The sequence below is a fragment of the Saccopteryx leptura genome, chromosome 1, assembly GCF_036850995.1.
Source record: "Saccopteryx leptura isolate mSacLep1 chromosome 1, mSacLep1_pri_phased_curated, whole genome shotgun sequence".
NCBI lineage: Eukaryota > Metazoa > Chordata > Mammalia > Chiroptera > Emballonuridae > Saccopteryx > Saccopteryx leptura.
This window is the reverse complement of record NC_089503.1, coordinates 386972034-386989716: the sequence shown is the minus strand read 5'-3', so window position 1 is coordinate 386989716 and position 17683 is coordinate 386972034. Positions and strand designations below refer to the sequence as shown.

The following is a 17683-nucleotide window of genomic DNA, read 5'->3' as shown; positions in this document are numbered from 1 at the left end:
GAACTTTCCAAAGACTAAGAGATCATCCCAGTGGCCTCTGTTCAGGCTGGTGTCTGGGTTTTGTGCTCCCTCCCCCACCCCAGCTGTCCTGTCCACTCTCAGGATGGTCACAGGAGTGATGCTGGAGTGGCCCATGAGGGATAAAAAGTTCCTGCATTTCTCACCCTTCTCCTCAGACCCCCCAAAGACACGCGTGACCCACCACCCCATCTCTGACCATGAGGTCACCCTGAGGTGCTGGGCCCTGGGCTTCTACCCTGCGGAGATCACCCTGACCTGGCAGTGTGACGGGCAGGACCTGACCCAGGAAACTGATCATGTGGAGACCAGGCCTGCGGGGGACGGGACCTTCCAGAAGTGGGCGGCCGTGGTGGTGCCCCCTGGAGAGGAGCAGAGCTACACGTGCCATGTGCAGCACGAGGGGCTGCCCGAGCCCCTGACCCTGAGATGGGGTGAGGAGGGGACGTGGGCACAGAGCCTCTTAGGGAGCAGGGGCCTCTGGAGGACTTCAACAGGGTCGGGGCTGTGACCTGTGGGTCAGGGCCCTCACCTTCCCTCCCCTTCCCAGAGCCTCCTCAGGCCACCATTCCCACTGTGGTCACCATTGCTGTCCTGGTCCTCCTTGGAGCTGTGGTCACTGGAGCTGTGGTGGGGGCTGTGATGTGGAGGAGGAGGCGCTCAGGTAGGGAAGGGTGGGGTCTGAGTTTCTTGTCCCACAGGGGGTTTCAAGCTCAGGAAGAAGTGTGTCCACTTCATTAATGGGAAGTACTGTCCCCACGCCTGTGCTTCCCCAGTCTGGGGCTATTTGCTAACATTGACTCTTTAGTGAGGCATGTGTGAACATGAGGGACAGATTTATCACCTTGATGAGTCTGGTGACGGGGACCTGGTCCCCAACAGTCACAGGTCAGAGGAGAAGATCCTGCTGAGGACAGACCTCCTGGAGGGAGATTGGTCCAGTCCCCACACATATACTTTCCTCAGGTTTCCTGATCCTGCCCTGGGTCTGCAGTCACAGTTCTGGAAACTTCTCTGGGGCCCAGAACTAGGGGTTCCTTTAGGACCTCATAGCTCTGCCTCCTCCCTGGTCTGTCACAGGCTGTTTTCTTCCTGCAGGTGGGAGAGGAGGGAGCTACACTCAGGCTGCCAGTCAGTACAGAGAAGGTGACCCTGTGACCCTCTGTCAATGGAAATGGAAGCCATCGGGGACCTCACCCCTCATAGTTCCTCCTTTAGTCTCCTGTCCTGGGGGCTCTGACCAAGTTCTGTTGTGTTCTACCCCAGGCAGTGACAGTGCCCAGGGCTCTGATGTGTCTCTCAGGGTTTGTAAAAGTGAGATCCTGATGTGGGGAGGGGTTGGGACAGAGGTGACAGGTCTGGGTAATAGGGCTTCTCTGGGACATTTTGAGCATGAGGGGAGGTATTGAGAATGTCACCAGTTACAATGACTGACCCGAATTTGTTTGTGATTATGTTCTTCAGCGTGAGACAGCTGCCTTGTCGGGGACTGAGTGACGGAAGATGCTTCACACACACTCACCTTCCAACCCTGTTTGTGACTTCAGGAACCTCTCACTTCTCTTTCTGCAAAGGGCAGCTGAACATGTCTGCATTCCTATCAGCATAATTGAGGAGGTGGGAGGCTGGCCCACCCCTGCCCCCAGGTCCCCTCCCCACACTTCCCTGTCCAGCAGAGGGGGGCTGGGCCTCCCCATCCCTGTCTGTACTTTGTGGAGCACTGAGCTACAGCCTCTTACTCCCTTATTGAAATAAGACTCTGGGTTGAAATTAGTTTTTTCAGTTCTTGCTGTGGGGGTTGTTGGGTTAATTTGAGAAGAAGAACCTAAAGTTTGAGAGGAAATAAATGGAAGCACTGAGAACTTTCCAGAACCTGTGTGTTTGTTGTGCTGAGTCTGTTGCAGGGACAGGAGAGGCTGTGAGGACCAAGCGTGGTCGGGGCCTGTGCCCAGTGCTCAGTGCTGAGAGCAGCTCAGGAGTCAGTATACAGGAAAGGAAGGTGCTGCAGCTCTTAAGAAAAAACACACAAGCCCTGGCCGGCTAGCTCAGCAGTAGAGCGTCGGCCTGGCGTGTGGAAGTCTTGGGTTTGATTCCCGGCCAGGGCACACAGGAAAAGCTTCCATTTGCTTCTCCACCCCTCCCCCTCTCCTTCCTCTCTGTCTCTCTCTTCCCCTCCTGAAACCAAGGCTCCACTGGAGCTAAGTTGGCCCCAGGCACTGAGGATGGCTCCAGGGCCTCTGTCTCAGGTGCTAGACTGGTTCCAGTTGCAACAGAGCAACACCCAAGATGGGCCGAGTATTGCCCCCTGATGGGCGTGCCAGGTGAATCCTGGTTGGGCACATGAGGGCATCTCTCTACCTCCCTGCTTCACATTTCAGAAAAAAAAAAAAGAAAAAGAAAAAACACACAAGATACAACATACAGAAAAGTTGGGTACAGGCAATTCCAAGCCCCTAGGACCCAGAGCCCAGATCTCTGCAACCTCATCAAATTTATTCGTGTCTTTGCTCATCAAGTAAATTAGCAGAGCCTGGGTCAGATTAGCCTAGAATGGATCCAGGTGCAGAACTAATCCTTTCAGGTGTGCAGGAAATGGCTACAGGGATCAGCTGCTTCCTATAAACAGTCATAGTAGTGCTGGTCAGAGCAGCGTTCTGCCCCCACAGGACTTGTCGTTCCAAAGTCCACACCAAAGATGGTCTCAGGGCAGCATCCTAATCTCTGGCCATTTTCTTACATGTCCCCTTTTTGTTTTTGTGTTTCTGTGTTAGCAGGTTTTGCAGCCTCTCTCTGTGTTGATTGTCTGAGGTATTGTTGTGAGCATCTGAGGCCTAAAGAAAACATATTAAAATAATACATATCCTAATGAGACCTCCCAATAATCCAGTACCCCATTGTTTTATCCGAGGAATAGAATTAAGGGCTTGCAGACCATCAGCAATGCCACGCACAGTGTTAATTAGACACACCCCATCATTAAGTCTCCCGGGAATTGCAAGTCTCATTCTCCTTGCTACAGTCTCGAACTGCATACCCCCTAGGGGCCCAGTTGACCACAGTTCCATAGGAACCAGTAAGTAGCAAACACTATCAGGTCCACGACAATCTTCCCAGTGCATTTTCTCAGTGGATGGAGTCCAAAGTGCAGGCATGGTCAGCTGTAGCACTGCCTGCAGCTAAGGGTCCTGGAAGATTAGTAAGTGAACGAATATGAGTGATATAGAAAAGGAAGTAGTGTTGTCAGACAGTTTGGTGTAACTGAAAATAAAGATTAGTAAGAGGTTGTGGTGAAGAAGGTTTTAACAAAGGTGTTTCAATCATCCTTCTGACTTGTACTACATAAGCAAATCACTAACAACGTTAACTGGATTGGGAAAATCCTGCAAAGCAGAAATAACAGCATATAATTCAGCTTGTTGAGCAGAAAAACCCAAGGTGGAAATACATTTCTGTATCACCCTGAGATTGGGTGAGGAGGGGACGTGGGCACAGAGCCTCTTCTCAGGGAGCAGGGGCCTCTGGAGGACATCAGAAGAGACAGTGAGTGATAAGGATTCTCTGGGACATTTTGAACATGAGGTGGGCTATTGAGAATGTCACCAGTTACAACGACAGACCTGAATTTGTTTGTGATTATTTCCTTCTACAGCATGAGACAGCTGCCTTGTCGGGGACTGAGTGGCGGAAGGTGCTTCACACACATACCTGCCAACCATGTTTGTGACTTCAGGAACCTCTCACTTCTCTCTCTGCAAAGGGCATCTGAATGTGTCTGCATTCCTATCAGCATAGTGTGAGGAGTTGGGAGGCTGGCCCACCCCTGTCCCCAGGTCCCCTCCCCACACTTCCCTGTCCAGCAGAGGGGGGCTGGGCCCTCCCCATCCCTGTCTGTACTTCGTGGAGCACTGAGCTACAGCTTCTTACTCCTATTGAAATTAGACTCTGGTGTTGAATTTGTATTTTCAGTTCTTGCCATGAGGAGTTGTTGGGTTAATTAAAAGAGAAGATGCTAAAGTTTGAGAGGAAATAAATGGTAGCACTGAGAACTTTCCAGAACCCGTGTGTCTGCTGTGCTGAGTCTGTTGCAGGGACAGGAGAGGCTGTGAGGACCGAGCGTGGTCAGGCCTGTGCCCAGTCGGTGCTCAGTGCATCGTGGGCTTTGACGTGGTCACTCCTCAGCTGGGTCACCTCTCTGCTTCTTTGTCCTTATCTCTTCAGTAGAATTTTGTCCCACCAGGACCTGTGATCACAGGACTCAAATGTCACTCAGGCCTTGTAACTTGTCCTAATAAAGGACCCCTCCAGGTCTGTGAGCTCTGATGGCATCATACAGTCAGTCAGCTGAGGCTCAGGCCTGGGTCCACCTATCAGCCCCGTCTCCTGGGTCTTTATTTGTTGTTTCTTTGTTTCTGTGGAGCAATGTGACTGTTTCTGTTCTTGTTGGGAGTTCCAGTCTCATTCTCCTCTGGGTGTCCCTGTCTGACAGCAGCAGGTGATGACTTGTCTGTCATTGTCCCACAGAGCTAAGGGGGTCCCTGCATACAGGGTCTGTGGTGTCGAGAGAATTTTCAGATGCATCCTGCTCTTTCCTCCTTTTGCGGCTTGATGCTTTTTTCCATCTTTTCCAAAGCTTCTCAAAACAAATTAAAAAAACAGGTTCTCGGATCAGGAGAGTGGAGGAATTTCTCACCTTAGAGAAGTCCCTGCTGGAATTCTCTGCCCGCCCGCCCTCCCCTGCCCTGCGCTCCAGGGCTGGCTCAGTGCAGACTCCAGGACGTGCAGAGCGGGGTGCACTGCAGATTTAGGTGGTGCAGCCGGGAAAGTGCAGGTGCATTGGGGTCAGTGTGAGGGCACCTTGTGCTGCAGCCGCCACAGGACAGCTGTGGTCTGAGGCCCCATCAATAGAGACGCGTCTCTAGCGCAGGGAGCTGCCCCACACGGACCACTCGCGAACCACGACTGGTTGTGTGGAGACGTGTGGCACTGTTGTTCACGTGGGACATCACTGAAGTCAGATCAGGAACACTGCTGGCCTTGGGAGCACATGTCGTGTGGGGAGAGACAGGTGTGCGTATGAGCACAGTAAACAGGGAGGTGTCTGTGTCAGAAGGGGGAGGTGTCCTGGGAAAGTGCAGTGGGGAAGGCGATCCGTGTGTGGCTGTGGGGACAGGAAGATGGCTGTGTGATTTGGGGGGTCAGTGTGAGTCTCCCTGGGAAGGTGGCCTTGAGGAAAGATGTGAAGGACATGAGGAAACCCATGAGGATGTGTGGAGGAGTTCTCTGCAGGCAGGAACCTCCAGTGCAAATATCCTGGGGCAGGAGAGTGTGGTGTCTGGATAAAGCAAGGAGGCCTGTGTGGGAATCGGGCAGACAGTGATGGAGATGAGACAGAGGCTCGGACAGACCTCATGGCCTGAGGACGTTAGAAGGGCAGGGACTGTGGTCTGAGTGAGGTGGGAGTCCCAGTTGAGAGCAGGAGAGGGTCGTGGTCTGACGTCCCCTTTGAAGGGTCCTGTGGCTGCTGTGCTGAGAACAGACGTGGAGGCGAGGGGGGCAGTGGGAGCAGGAGGGTCTGGCAGGCTCCAGGCTGGAGGTGCTTCTATGGGGTGCGCAGTGGACTCACAGCATTCCTGATGGTTAGTCTGGGCCGAGAGAGGAGTCAAATCCCTAAACATCTCAGAGGATGCAAGAGACAGACACTGTCAGGAAAGATGGGGAGGAGGCATATCTGAGGGGCATCACAAGGATTCGTTGTAGGAGATGGTGGAGCTGAGACATCTGTTAGAAATACAAGAGAGCCTGACCAGGAGGCGGGGCAGTGGGTGGACTGTTGGACTGGGATGTGGAGGATCCAGGTTCAAAACGCTGAGGTTGGCCCTGGCCGGTTGGCTCAGCGGTAGAGCGTCGGCCTAGCGTGCGGAGGACCCGGGTTCGATTCCCGGCCAGGGCACACAGGAGAAGCGCCCATTTGCTACTCCACCCCTCCACCGCGCTTTCCTCTCTGTCTCTCTCTTCCCCTCCCGCAGCCAAGGCTCCATGGGAGCAAAGATGGCCCGGGCGCTGGGGATGGCTCCTCGGCCTCTGCCCCAGGCGCTAGAGTGGCTCTGGTCGCAATATGGCGACGCCCAGGATGGGCAGAGCATCGCCCCCTGGTGGGCAGAGCGTCGCCCCATGGTGGGCGTGCCGGGTGGATCCCGGTCGGGCGCATGCGGGAGTCTGTCTGACTGTCTCTCCCTGTTTCCAGCTTCAGAAAAATGAAAAAAAAAACAAAAAACAAAAAAAAAAAAAAAAAAACGCTGAGGTTGCCAATTGAGCAGCGGGTTACTCATTCTGCTGCAGCCCCCTGGTCTGGGCACATGTGGGAGGACAATCAGTGAACAACTAAGGAGACTAAGGAGCTGCAACGGAGAATAGATGCTTCTCATCTCACTCCCCTCCTGTCTGTCCCTATCTGTCCCTCTCTCTGTCTCTGTCACAGAAAATAAAAAAAAGAAAGAAATACAAGTGAGTTGTCTAATTGGCAGCTGGACAGATAAAGCCAGAGATGAGGAGAGATGCCTGCCAGCTGGAGAAATTGATGTCAACGGAAGAGACTGTAAAGAAGGAAGTTACAACAGTTGTTAACGTTCATCTTCCCTCCAGCCACACCCAGTCTTCTACCGGTGAGTCCACTGAACCCTCCCGGAAGACTCCTGCTCTTCTGCACAGAATTCAGGAGAATGAGGGTATACAGGGAAAGCCAAACAACTCATTTACTAGGCATGAATAACATCGATCCTAACGCCAGCTAAGAAAGAAATGAAGAAAAAATAGGAAAGTCATATTAAAGAAAGTAGATGTGAAAATTCTGAGAAAATTCAGCAGACTATTTCTCTCAATATACTATGAAGCAAATATCTTGACCAAGTTAGGTATTCCAGGAATACAAGAGTATTTAAACTTGAAATGTCTTAATGAAATCTACCACTTCATTAAGACTAAAGAAGACAGGGTTGATGGTATCTTACTGTGTAGAAATCACTACAGATGAAATCAGTGCTCCATCTGACCCACACTTCTTAGTCATGTTCACATTTAGGGACCCAGGAGATTTGTTTAGCCCCTCCCTGCTATCAGGGCAATCTCTTATTCCAAGGTCATGCCCTTAATATCACCCTCAAAGTCCCTCTTGCTGAGCATGGTGACAGTCACAGGCTCCAGGGATTAGGCTTGGACGTATTCCTGTGGCCGTTATTCTGTGACCACAGCTGCATGGTGACTGAATGAGGAGGTTCAACCTGAGTCTGGTTCAAGTCCAGAGGGGAGAAGAGAGCACATGGAGGGGGCACGGTGTGGGGAGACTACGGCTCAGGACTAAGGAGACATTGCAGAGATCCACACAGACTCATGTTTCACTGGAGCATCAGACACAGAGACAAATGCTGACCTTAAAGTAGCCACAGAAGAAAACAGGTCACCTGGAAGGAACTGCAGGTAGAAGGTGGCTCAGTCCTCCTGTCAGGAGTGGTGGTCAGAGGACAGGGCAATGTGCTCATCATAGACTGAGGGAAAACCACTATCAAAGTAGGAATTTGGGATGGGAAATTGGCCTTCAAAGTACAGGAATAAAAAGATATATTTTCAAATAAGTATAAGTGTACATATTAGCAAAATGCCTGCTCTCCATATATTGACAATGAATATATAGAAATATTTAAGAGCCCTGGCCGGTTGGCTCAGTGGTGGAGTGTCGGCCTGGCATGCAGAGGTCCCGGGTTCGATTCCCTGCCAGGGCACATAGGAGAAGCGCCCATCTGCTTCTCCACCCCTCCCCCTCTCCTTCCTCTCTGTCTCTCTCTTCCCCTCCTGCAGCGAGGCTCCATTGGAGCAAAAGATGGCCCGGGCGCTGGGGATGGCTCCTTGGCCTCTGCCCCAGGCGCTGGAGTGGCTCTGGTCGCAACGGGGCGACCCCCCGGAGGGGCAGAGCATCGCCCCCTGGTGGGCAGAGAGTTGCCCCCTGGTGGGCTTGCCGGGTGGATCCCGGTTGGGCGCATGTGGGAGTCTGTCTGACTGTCTCTCCCCGTTTCCAGCTTCAGCAAAAAAAAGAAAAAAAGAAAAAAAAAGAAAGAAATATTTAAGAAGGAAGGAAAGCAGAAAAACCAATTGGTAATGATAGATCCATATAAATTAACACAGTCTTTATACCATATTAATAATGTCAGGTTCAAAACACATAAAAAAAATAAAATACCATGTTGTGCTATAATTTCTTTCCATGTATCTCACCACACCCAGGGGATGTCATCCTCGACAGCTGAGAGAACTTGATAGTTTTATTCAGATGCCACTTCTTATACACAGTACCCAGAATAAAGTAGGTACTTAGTCAATGTTACTAAATGAATGCATTTCCTGGACGTCCTTAGGAGACCAAGAATTATAAGGCACAAGTACAACTTTAAATAGGCTGAAGGGAGTGACCTCTGAGACAATGGTGGCCTAGAAACTTCAAAGGTCCATCTTTACTCAGAACAAAGGAAAATCTAGCAAAAACTCTCAGAATCAACTTTATCAAAAGTATGGAAAATTTAGAATGTTTATAGCTACCAAAGAAATGTTAAAAAACAGGAGAAGGAAACAGGAATTGAAAAGGAGAGCTCTGTGTTGTCTTGGTTAACTTTGACCCCCCTCCCCAGCTGAGCTGTGACCTTGAAGGCAGTGCCACCAGTGTGAGTGGGTTCTTGGTTACAGAGGAATCAGGGTGGGCATTGTCAAAGAATCGTGATTTTCTGTTTGACCTGTCAGGTGGCTCCTTGCAGGATGGATGTAAGTGCCTTATCTTTATTTTTTCTAACTCAGAACTCTCTCAGAGTAGAGAATGAACTAAGGCAAAGACCATGTGCAAGAACTATTTCATGTCAAGAAACCAGCAGCTGTCTCTGGGCAAAAACATCAGCTGGGGCCAATAATGGATGTGGAGAAGAGCCTGGGAGAAAAAGCAGGGGAGGGAGGAGCCACAGGCAGTAAGTGTTGTGAGGACTCTCACATCCTCCTGGGAGTCCTGAGGGCCATGAGCACGTCCAGCTCAGGGCATGTGGTCAGAATAGACCCAAGACGGCCATGAGGTCACCGCAGGCTGACCTCCATCTCTATATGAGCAGGAAGTAATGGGAAAGACAAGAGTTGTAAACGGCACAGATGAGTGTTGAAGGCTTGTCCCAATTCACACACACACAGATCCCAGCTCCAAAATCTGGGAGATGTCCATTTTTCTTTTGTCTCCAGACATTTCAGTATATCTTTGTCAAATCATTACCCAACCCCTACACTGACAGAATAGAGACTTCACTGAGCACAAAGACTACAGTGTATACAAAAATAGTTTAGAAAAGTCACTATACAATTAATCATAATGCACAATGAACAAGAAAATTTATGGCCAGGAAAGAGAAACAAATCTGGTTTTTAGAATTATCACATAATAATGTTTTAAATATCTAGTTTTCAACAAAAAACTTGAGTCATTCAATGAATCCAGAAAGTAGGGCTCATTCACTGGCGAAAAAAAAAAAGAAAGAAAGAAAGAAAGACTGATAAACTATTCCTGAGGAGGCCAAGACTTTGGGCTTATAGAGCAAATATTTAAATCAAGTTTCTTAAATGTATTCAAAGAGATAAAGGAAACCAGAAACATAAAAGTAAAGGAACTGGGAGACATATGTTTAACCCCATAAAGAGTCTCAATAAAGAAATAGAAATTTCAAAAAGGAAACAGAAGTCATGGAGCTGAAAGGTACAATAACCAAAATGAGAAGTTTACCAAAGGGTTTCAACAGCAGATTTGAATATGCAGAAAGAGGATCAGCACAATTGAAGGTAAGCTCATTGAAAAATTATGCAGTTTGAGGAGCAGAAGGAAAAAAGAATAAATAAAAATGACAGAGCCTTAGAAACCTGTGAGCTATCACCAAACATATCAACAAACATATCATGGGAATCCACAAAGGAGGAGAGAGAGAGAAATCATTAGAAAAAGTGTATAAAAAATAATGGCTAATACCCTCCAAATCTAATGAAAATAACAAATCTACATATCCAATTAGCTTAAGAAACTCCAAGGAGAATTATGTAAAAAGATCCACACTGAGACATATTCTAGGTACACTGTCAACGTCCAAACACAAACAATCTTGCAAGCAGCAAGAGAGAAGTAAGTAGTCACATATAAGGGAAACTCAATAAGATTAACAGCCAATTTCCCAGAAGAAATTATAGATTCTAAAAGGCAGTGGATGAAAAGTTCAGGCTGATAAAACTCAACCAAAAATGTCTATCTCTGGCAAAAGTATCCTTTAGAAATAAAGGAGAGATTTCCAGTCAAGAAGGCACAGTAGGGAAATGCTGTATGTACCTCCTCCCACAACCACATCAAAATGACCACAAAACCACAGAAAGACCATCGAGAAACACCTGAAATCCATCTGAACAGATATTCTATAACTGAGAATATGAAAAAGAAATAATACAAGACTGGTTGGAAGAGACACAAACAGGATGCCCCCACACCATGTGAGAATTTTGAGACTTGAAATGGGTAAGTCAGTTGGGAAGGTCCCCACTAGTGAGTGAGGGATCCCAGTCCAATATCAGCCTTCTCAGCCCAGAGTTCCAGAAGGGAAGTCCCAATAACATCTGGCTCTGAAACCAGTGAGGATTATGCTTCAGTGAGACAGGGCTTCTGGGGTCCCAGTGTTCCCCTGCTTTGTTAATAGACTCACGATGAGCTTCAGCTCTGGGGCAGCAGCTCAAAAATGCCCAGGCCACACAGGGAGGAACTTAATAGTTTGTCTTCAGAGCAAGGGTTAGAGGGGCAGCTTTCTCCCAGACAGAAGTGCTGGCAGGAGTCATTGTTCCTTTGCTGAGCCCCAACCTTGCAGGCACATGTGGGGACCATAGCTGACTGTCCATCAACCCGGCTAACGCAGAAGCTAAAGTAAAGAATATATTAAATGGAATCAACAGCAGACTAGAGGAAACAGAATTAAATCAACAATTTAGAATATAAGTTAGCAAAAACATCCAATCATAACAACAAAAAGAATTTTTAAAAATGAGGATCGTTTAAGGGACCTTTGGGACATCATCAAGTATAACAATATTCACATCACTGGTGTACTACAAGGAAGAGAGAGACAGAGAGACAGAAGAGAAAAAAGGAGAGAGATAGCAAGGCATTGAAAAACCTATTTGAAGAAATAATGACTGAAAACTTTGTTAATTTAGTGAAGGAAATAGACATACACTCCTGGAAGCCCAGAGAGTTCCAAACAAGAGAAACACAGAGAGGTCCACACACACACGTCATAATTAAAATGCCAAAAGTGAAAGACAAAGAGAGAAGCTTAAAAGCAGCAAAAGAAACACAGTTATCTAAAAGGAAACTCCCATAAGATTACCAGCTGGTTTTGCAACAATAACTTTGCAGGCCAGAAAGGCTTGGCATGAAATAGTCACAGTCATGAAAGCAAGGACCAACAGCCATGACTACTTGACCCAGCAAAGCTATCATTAGACTCAAATGACAGACAAAGAGCTTCCCCCAAAATGAAAAACCCTAAGAAAAAACACCTTATGGAGTTTATCATCGCCAAACTGTTTTACAAGAAATATTAAAGGGACTTCTTTTAAAAAATGCAAGAAAAAGACATATATATATGAATAATAAAGTGACAATAACTATGTACTTATCAATAACTGCTTCAAATGTAAAATGAAATGCTCCAATTGAAAGAAATATGGTAGCTGAATGGATAAGAAAGAAAAAGACCCATATATATGCTGTCTACCAGAGAGAGTCACTTCAGATCAGAAGACACACAGAGACTGAAAGAAAAGGGAGGGAAATAGATATTTCATGAAAATGGAAATGAAAAGAGAAAAGCTAGGGTAGCAGTCCTTGTATCAGAGAAAATAGACATTAAAACAAAGGCTACGAACAGGAGACAGAGAAGGACCCAGCAATTCCAGCTCTGGGTGTGTATCTGAGGAAACCCAAAACACTGATTCAAAAAGACATATCCATCCATGTGTTCACTGCAGCATTATTTAGAATTGCCAGGATATGGAAGTGACCTAGACAGTGTCCATCAGTAGGTGAATGGATAAAGAAGAAGTGGGGTATATATATGATGTAATATGACCCAGACATAAATATGAATGTAATTTATCATCTGCAGCAACATGGATGAACCTAGAGCGTATTGTGCTGAGAGAAATATGTCAGACAGAAAGATAATTGCCAGAGGGTTTCACTTATATGTGAAATCTAAACAAACAAAGAAAAACCAACCAAACAAAAGAAATAACCCCATAGATACAGAGGACATTTTGTTCCGGAGGCAGGTGGTAGGGTCTGGTGAAAAGGTGAAGGGATTAGTAAGTGCATATTGGTAGTTACGTAATAGTCATAGGGATTTAAAGTGCAGCGTAGAGAATACAGTCAATAATATTGTAATAACTTTGTACATTGCCAGATTGATATTAGATTTATCAGGTTCATCACTTTGGAAGTGATATAAATGTCTAATGTCTAGGCAGCACACCTGAAGCTATTATAATATTACGTGTTAACTCTAACAGAAAAATAAAAAAGTAAATTTAAAAAAGAAATAAAGGAGTAATGAAGACATTCCCAGGTGAACAAAAGTTGAGGAAGTTCATCTTACCTACCTGTAATGCTGGAAGGATCCCTTTAATCTGAAATAAAAGGACACTAAGAAGTGATTTCAAACTAGATGAAGAAATAAAGAACAGTACATGGAACTGCACAGCTAAACATAGAGGCCAGTATTTTCGCTTTTTATTGGTAGCTATTTCCCTTACATGATTTAAAAGACGATACAATTCACAAATGTCCATCAGCTGATGAATGGATAAAAAAATGGTGGTATAACCATAAGATGGAATATGATGTGAACATTTAAACAATGAAGCACTCATCGATACTACAGTATGGATGGACCCTGAAGACACTGTGATAGTGAAAGAAGCCAGACACAAAAGCTCCGTGTGGTCTGACTCCATTTACATCAAATATCCAGAAGAGGCAAAGGGAGACAGAAAGCAGATCAGTGACTCCGTGGACGGGGGCAGTGGGGATGGGGGTGACTGATTACTGGGTAAGTGACTTCCTTCTTGGGTGACAAAATTGCTTTGAGACTAAATCATGGTGATGGTTGCACAACACTGTGCACTAAGTGCCATTGAACTGTACACTTTACAATTGGTTAAAAAAAAAGTGGTAAATTTTATGTTATGTCTGTTTTATATTAATTTTCTAAAGGCTTCGAAATTCATTGCAAACACTTCTGTGTGGTAAACTGAGGTGGCTTTAGCTCTGCCCGTCTGTCCTCTCCCATCAGGACTCATCTGCTCCTCAGAGCTGCCCTTGGTCTTCCGCCTGTGGGACCCCGTCCTTCAGAGCCCCCTCTGGGTCAGCAAGGTCTAAACCTCAAACCACCTCCTGCCTGGAATCCAATCCCTCAGGTGCAAGTCCGGGGATAATTTCCAGGGGGCGTTAGGAGATGGTCTTTGAAAATTATCAGTATTATTTAAGACCTTTACGAACAGGTGCTTCCAGTTTGTTGACTTCCTAGAAAGAATCAAGTTGTATATTTTTACTACAAAATAAAAATGAGGTTCTTAAAAGTCTCAGCTTGACCAGATATGAAACAATTTATAAACTTTTAAAGGTGTATTGAGAACAACCAGGCTTTTTCTTTTTTCATTTTTTTTAAAAGTGCGTTTGTCATGACCAAAAAGAGACGTCTTTAGGTAAAAACAACAACGAAGAAAGTCCCGTGCTTCATAGACGATGCAGATGGTTCTAGTTATTTGGCCAACAGACACAAAGCCAGCCCTCAGGTCTTCAGCTCCAATCCTCTGCTCCTTTCTTGTTGCTGGGACTCCGTGTCCATGTCTCCTTGCTGCTGACTGACCCGATGAGACAGAGAAGGTCAGCCCACACTCACTCAGCCCGCCCTGCTCGGCCCCAGAGCAGGGAGCTCTCAGCTGGTGGACGGGCTGCTTTTGTCTCCTTGCCGCCTTGTGGTTTAGGGTTTTCTGGGCGTCTGTGTCGGTCATTGAAGTCGCCCCGGCACCGACCTGGAGGTGGCTGCTGACCTTGGGTCTCCTCTCCTTGATTTTCCTTGTCTTCTGAGTCCCCGGCCTCTCCAGGCTGTGGTGAGGGGGCCCCTGCGGAAACGTGGCTGTAGCCCCGATACCCACTCTGCTCACTGGTCCCCCTGCTCTCCTGCCCCGTGGTTGTCAGTGCCCCGCATCCCCTCTCCCTGCAGGGGGACGAGTACTGAGGTCCACGCCCACCGGGTGCCCACATGGGGTAGGTGGGAACCCTCGCCTGCGGGAGGGTCGGTGCTGTTGGGCCTGGCCTTCAGCCCGTTCTCTGGTGTCTCATACTTTTCCCCTGCCCACCATTCTGGTCATTCTGTTGATGGAGTGGACAGCGTCTGTACTGGGTCCAGTCTGTGGCAGGTTTCCTGCCTTGTGCTGGACGCCGGGGGTGGGTGGGGGTCTGTGACATGTGCGGTCTCCGCACCCTTTACTCCTTCACCAGCATCGAGCTTCCCAGTCTGTCCATCTCCTACCCTGTAGGGGTGCTCCCCGGGGTCACTCTCATGGCAGTATCATGTGCAAACATATCTTTCTTGGTGGCATTCTTGCTGATGAGACCATATCTGTTCTTTACACTGAACCATCTCACTTTCCCCAGAACCTTCCTTGTGATGACCTTCCTGTCCCCTCCCTTCCAGCAGGTGCATTCATGTGACATCACTGCTCCCTGCTGCTCCCTGTGGTGCCTGGCCTGGTACCTGCAGGGCTGTGCGTGGGGGTGTCCAGTGGTTGGGGTGAGGTGATGGGGACAGGGCCGGCTGGGCAGCAGCGGCTCCTCCAGGGGTATGATGGCCACGAGGCCCACGGAGGTCGGGGGGCTGCTCAGGGCTCCCCGGGGTCTGCCCTCCGCTGCAGCTACTGGCCAACTGGACTGTCTTATTAACAAGAGTCCCTGCGGATGGCAGTGATTGGCCTTAATGTGAGCGTGTTCTGCTCACAACTGAACGCGTCATTTGGTTTGTGCAGGTGGGTTCAGCGGGGGACCAGAGGTGGCTCTAGGAACACTGGGCCCCTGTCCCTCGCTGTTGGCTGAGTGACCACCCAGCTGCCCCCACATTAAAGAAAGGCGGGCGCTCTTACCTTAGCCCCACATTCAGCTGTGTCCCATTGGGGCGGACACCTCCAGTGAGACCCATCCTGGGGTCTCACTGCTCCGCCCAGTGTTGTGGAGCCTCCGTCCACGTGGCTCAGGCCGGGGCGGCTCCACAGGGGGCTGAGTGTCCTTGACTTCTCAAGGACAACATTGTCTGTGCCCCCAGGACCAGCAGGCAGTAATCTGTGCATTGATGACTTCTCTAGCGGGCGGGGCACGAGCGGGCGCCAGGGGGCGACAGAGACCGAGACACACGGGTCCGAAGGCACTGTTTGTGGAGGGGTTTCACAGGGATGTGTTTGCGGGAGAGCTTCCTGCGGAGAGAAGGAGTTAGCTCCAGCCCTGTAGGGTCTCAGGGATGCGGTGTTGTCCGCGCTGTGGGAGATCCACAGGGGGGAGAAGTAGGAGCATGTTTGTGTGTGTGTGTGGGGGGGTGCGTCCTCCGGGTCGGGGTGCAAGGCAACCCCGGGTGTTTCGGGTGCGAAACTGGAACACACACCCGTGCACACGGGCCTCTATTGTCCCCAGACTGCTCCCGCCGCCAGGCGACCAGCACGGAGAGGGGCGTCCCGACGGGGATGAGACCCTAAAATAAATGTCCATCTGCCAGGACAGGCCGGAGCCAGGACGCGCTGTGTGAGGTCACAGCCTAAGTCCAGAACGCGGGGCCCTTTCTAAACGCACTCCCTGTCCGAGGCCTGTGCCCCTCACTGTCCCCGTGCTGGAGTTTTACATCAGGTGCAGAGTCACTGTCCCTGAGCGTCTGCAGCAGGCGGACAGGAGCCTGACCCTGGGTCTGTTCTGCGTGGAGCAAGGTGCCGGCCGCGTCTCAGGCTCTGAGCTGGGGCTCCGCTTCCTGCAGCGAGACCTTCCTGCGTCTGCGGAGCAAGGACCGTCAGGACACCTGGGAGGGGGGCGAGGTGTGTCCATCTGCTGACCACTCCCCTGTCTCACCTAAGGGACAGACACGGGACAGCAATGCCCCAGACAGCCGGAGGCCCCTGAAATCAGACGGAGGGGAGACAAGACGGCCTTAGGGAGGGGGAGTCCCCAGGGGGACCCTTATCCCAGCCAGTCACACGAGGTCTCCAGGGACTCGTGCTCGTGCAAGGTCACTCAGTGCTGGACTAGTCTTCACACCACTCCCGACTGAAGTCCCAGTGACAGGATCCCAGGGTGGAGAAGTTTATGTCACTGTCTGAGGTGCTTTTAGTGGCTGAATACATCCTCTTTCCTCCTTTCCTTTCCATTCCGTGAGGATTTTGAGAAACAGGGACTACTCCAGCCTGGTTCTTCCTGAGTGGGGGTGGCAGAGGGATGAAGCCCCTTCCTTGTGCTGTGACTCCGAGGCTCCTGCTGGGAAGAGCCTCAGGCCTGAGCTGGCTCTCACCCTCTGCCCCTGGGGGGTGGGGGAGGGGACAGCAGACGCTGTGCCCTGTGAGGGAGGCCTGGGGACCCCCGTTCTCATCAGGTGGATGCAGTCTCTCACCGCGATTTTTCTTTCCGTGGACTTGGAGGAACATGGATCCGCAGCTAGACTGTTTCTTTTTCCTCCACGGGCCCCGGTTCTGACCCAAAAACCGTGTGTGTCTTGGGACAAGCGTTTATGTGCATTTCTTCAGTCCCAGAGGGTGGTTCTGCGACAGACCCAGCTTCCCTGGAGGTTTTTGGTGCTAAGATCTGCCCAGAACTAGTTCCTGCCCACAGTCCTCTCACAGGTCCTCCATCCCCCACTCTCTTCCCTTTAACTCCAAATACAAGGAAACTCAGTGTCCTCGTCTGCTTCTCCTAAGACTGCACACCTAGTCATCTCTGTGTCGCCTTTTGTTTCTGAGGATTTTGGTAATCGCTGGAACTCAATGAAGAAGCTCACTGTGGTTTATTCATAGACAAGAAGGAAACAGGGGGTCTCCCAGCTACTGGGGAGGGAGCACCTTGGACAGGGCCTCCCGGAACCTGCTGTGTGTCTCTTGCCTGCCCTGTGGGCTTGTTTGTTGCCTTCACCCAGGGAGCTCAGGGACACCTTTTCTCAGTTATTTCAGGATGAGCAGACCGTGAATTCTGGGCTATCCAACCCATATTCACACAGCATTGACTCAACATGAATCTTATTAGGAGCATGCAGTTTTCATTACCATTTAGAAATCACATTCAGGTCAGAATTTTAAAAATTAGAAATGTCATGTAATAAATGTAAATCCTGTTCTTTTCATACCATAATAAACAGTCCTGGGCTGAAACTAAAAAGCTAAGCCTCCTTTTTTTTTTTTTTTTTTTTTTTGTATTTTTCAGAAATGAGAAGTAGGGAGGCAGTGAGACTCCAGCATGCGCCCGACCAGGATCCACCCGGCATGCCCACTAGGGGACGATGCTCTGCCCATCAGGGATGTTGCTCCTTTGCAT

At 49.1% G+C, this 17683-nt stretch overlaps 1 protein-coding gene and 1 pseudogene across 1 annotated transcript in view; one reads left to right on the top strand and one right to left on the bottom strand.

The window, feature by feature from the left end:
• Positions 1-1741, top strand: part of LOC136387724 (saoe class I histocompatibility antigen, A alpha chain-like) — a 106536-nt gene extending 104795 nt beyond the window's left edge. Inside the window, exon 8 of the transcript XR_010748149.1 lies at positions 1636-1741. The gene's annotated coding sequence lies outside the window, so the exon portion shown is untranslated. The remainder of the gene's footprint in view (positions 1-1635) is intronic.
• Positions 1742-14023: 12282 nt separating this feature from the next.
• LOC136388890 (Y-box-binding protein 1 pseudogene) lies at positions 14024-15323 on the bottom strand (annotated as a pseudogene).
• Positions 15324-17683: the final 2360 nt, after the last annotated feature.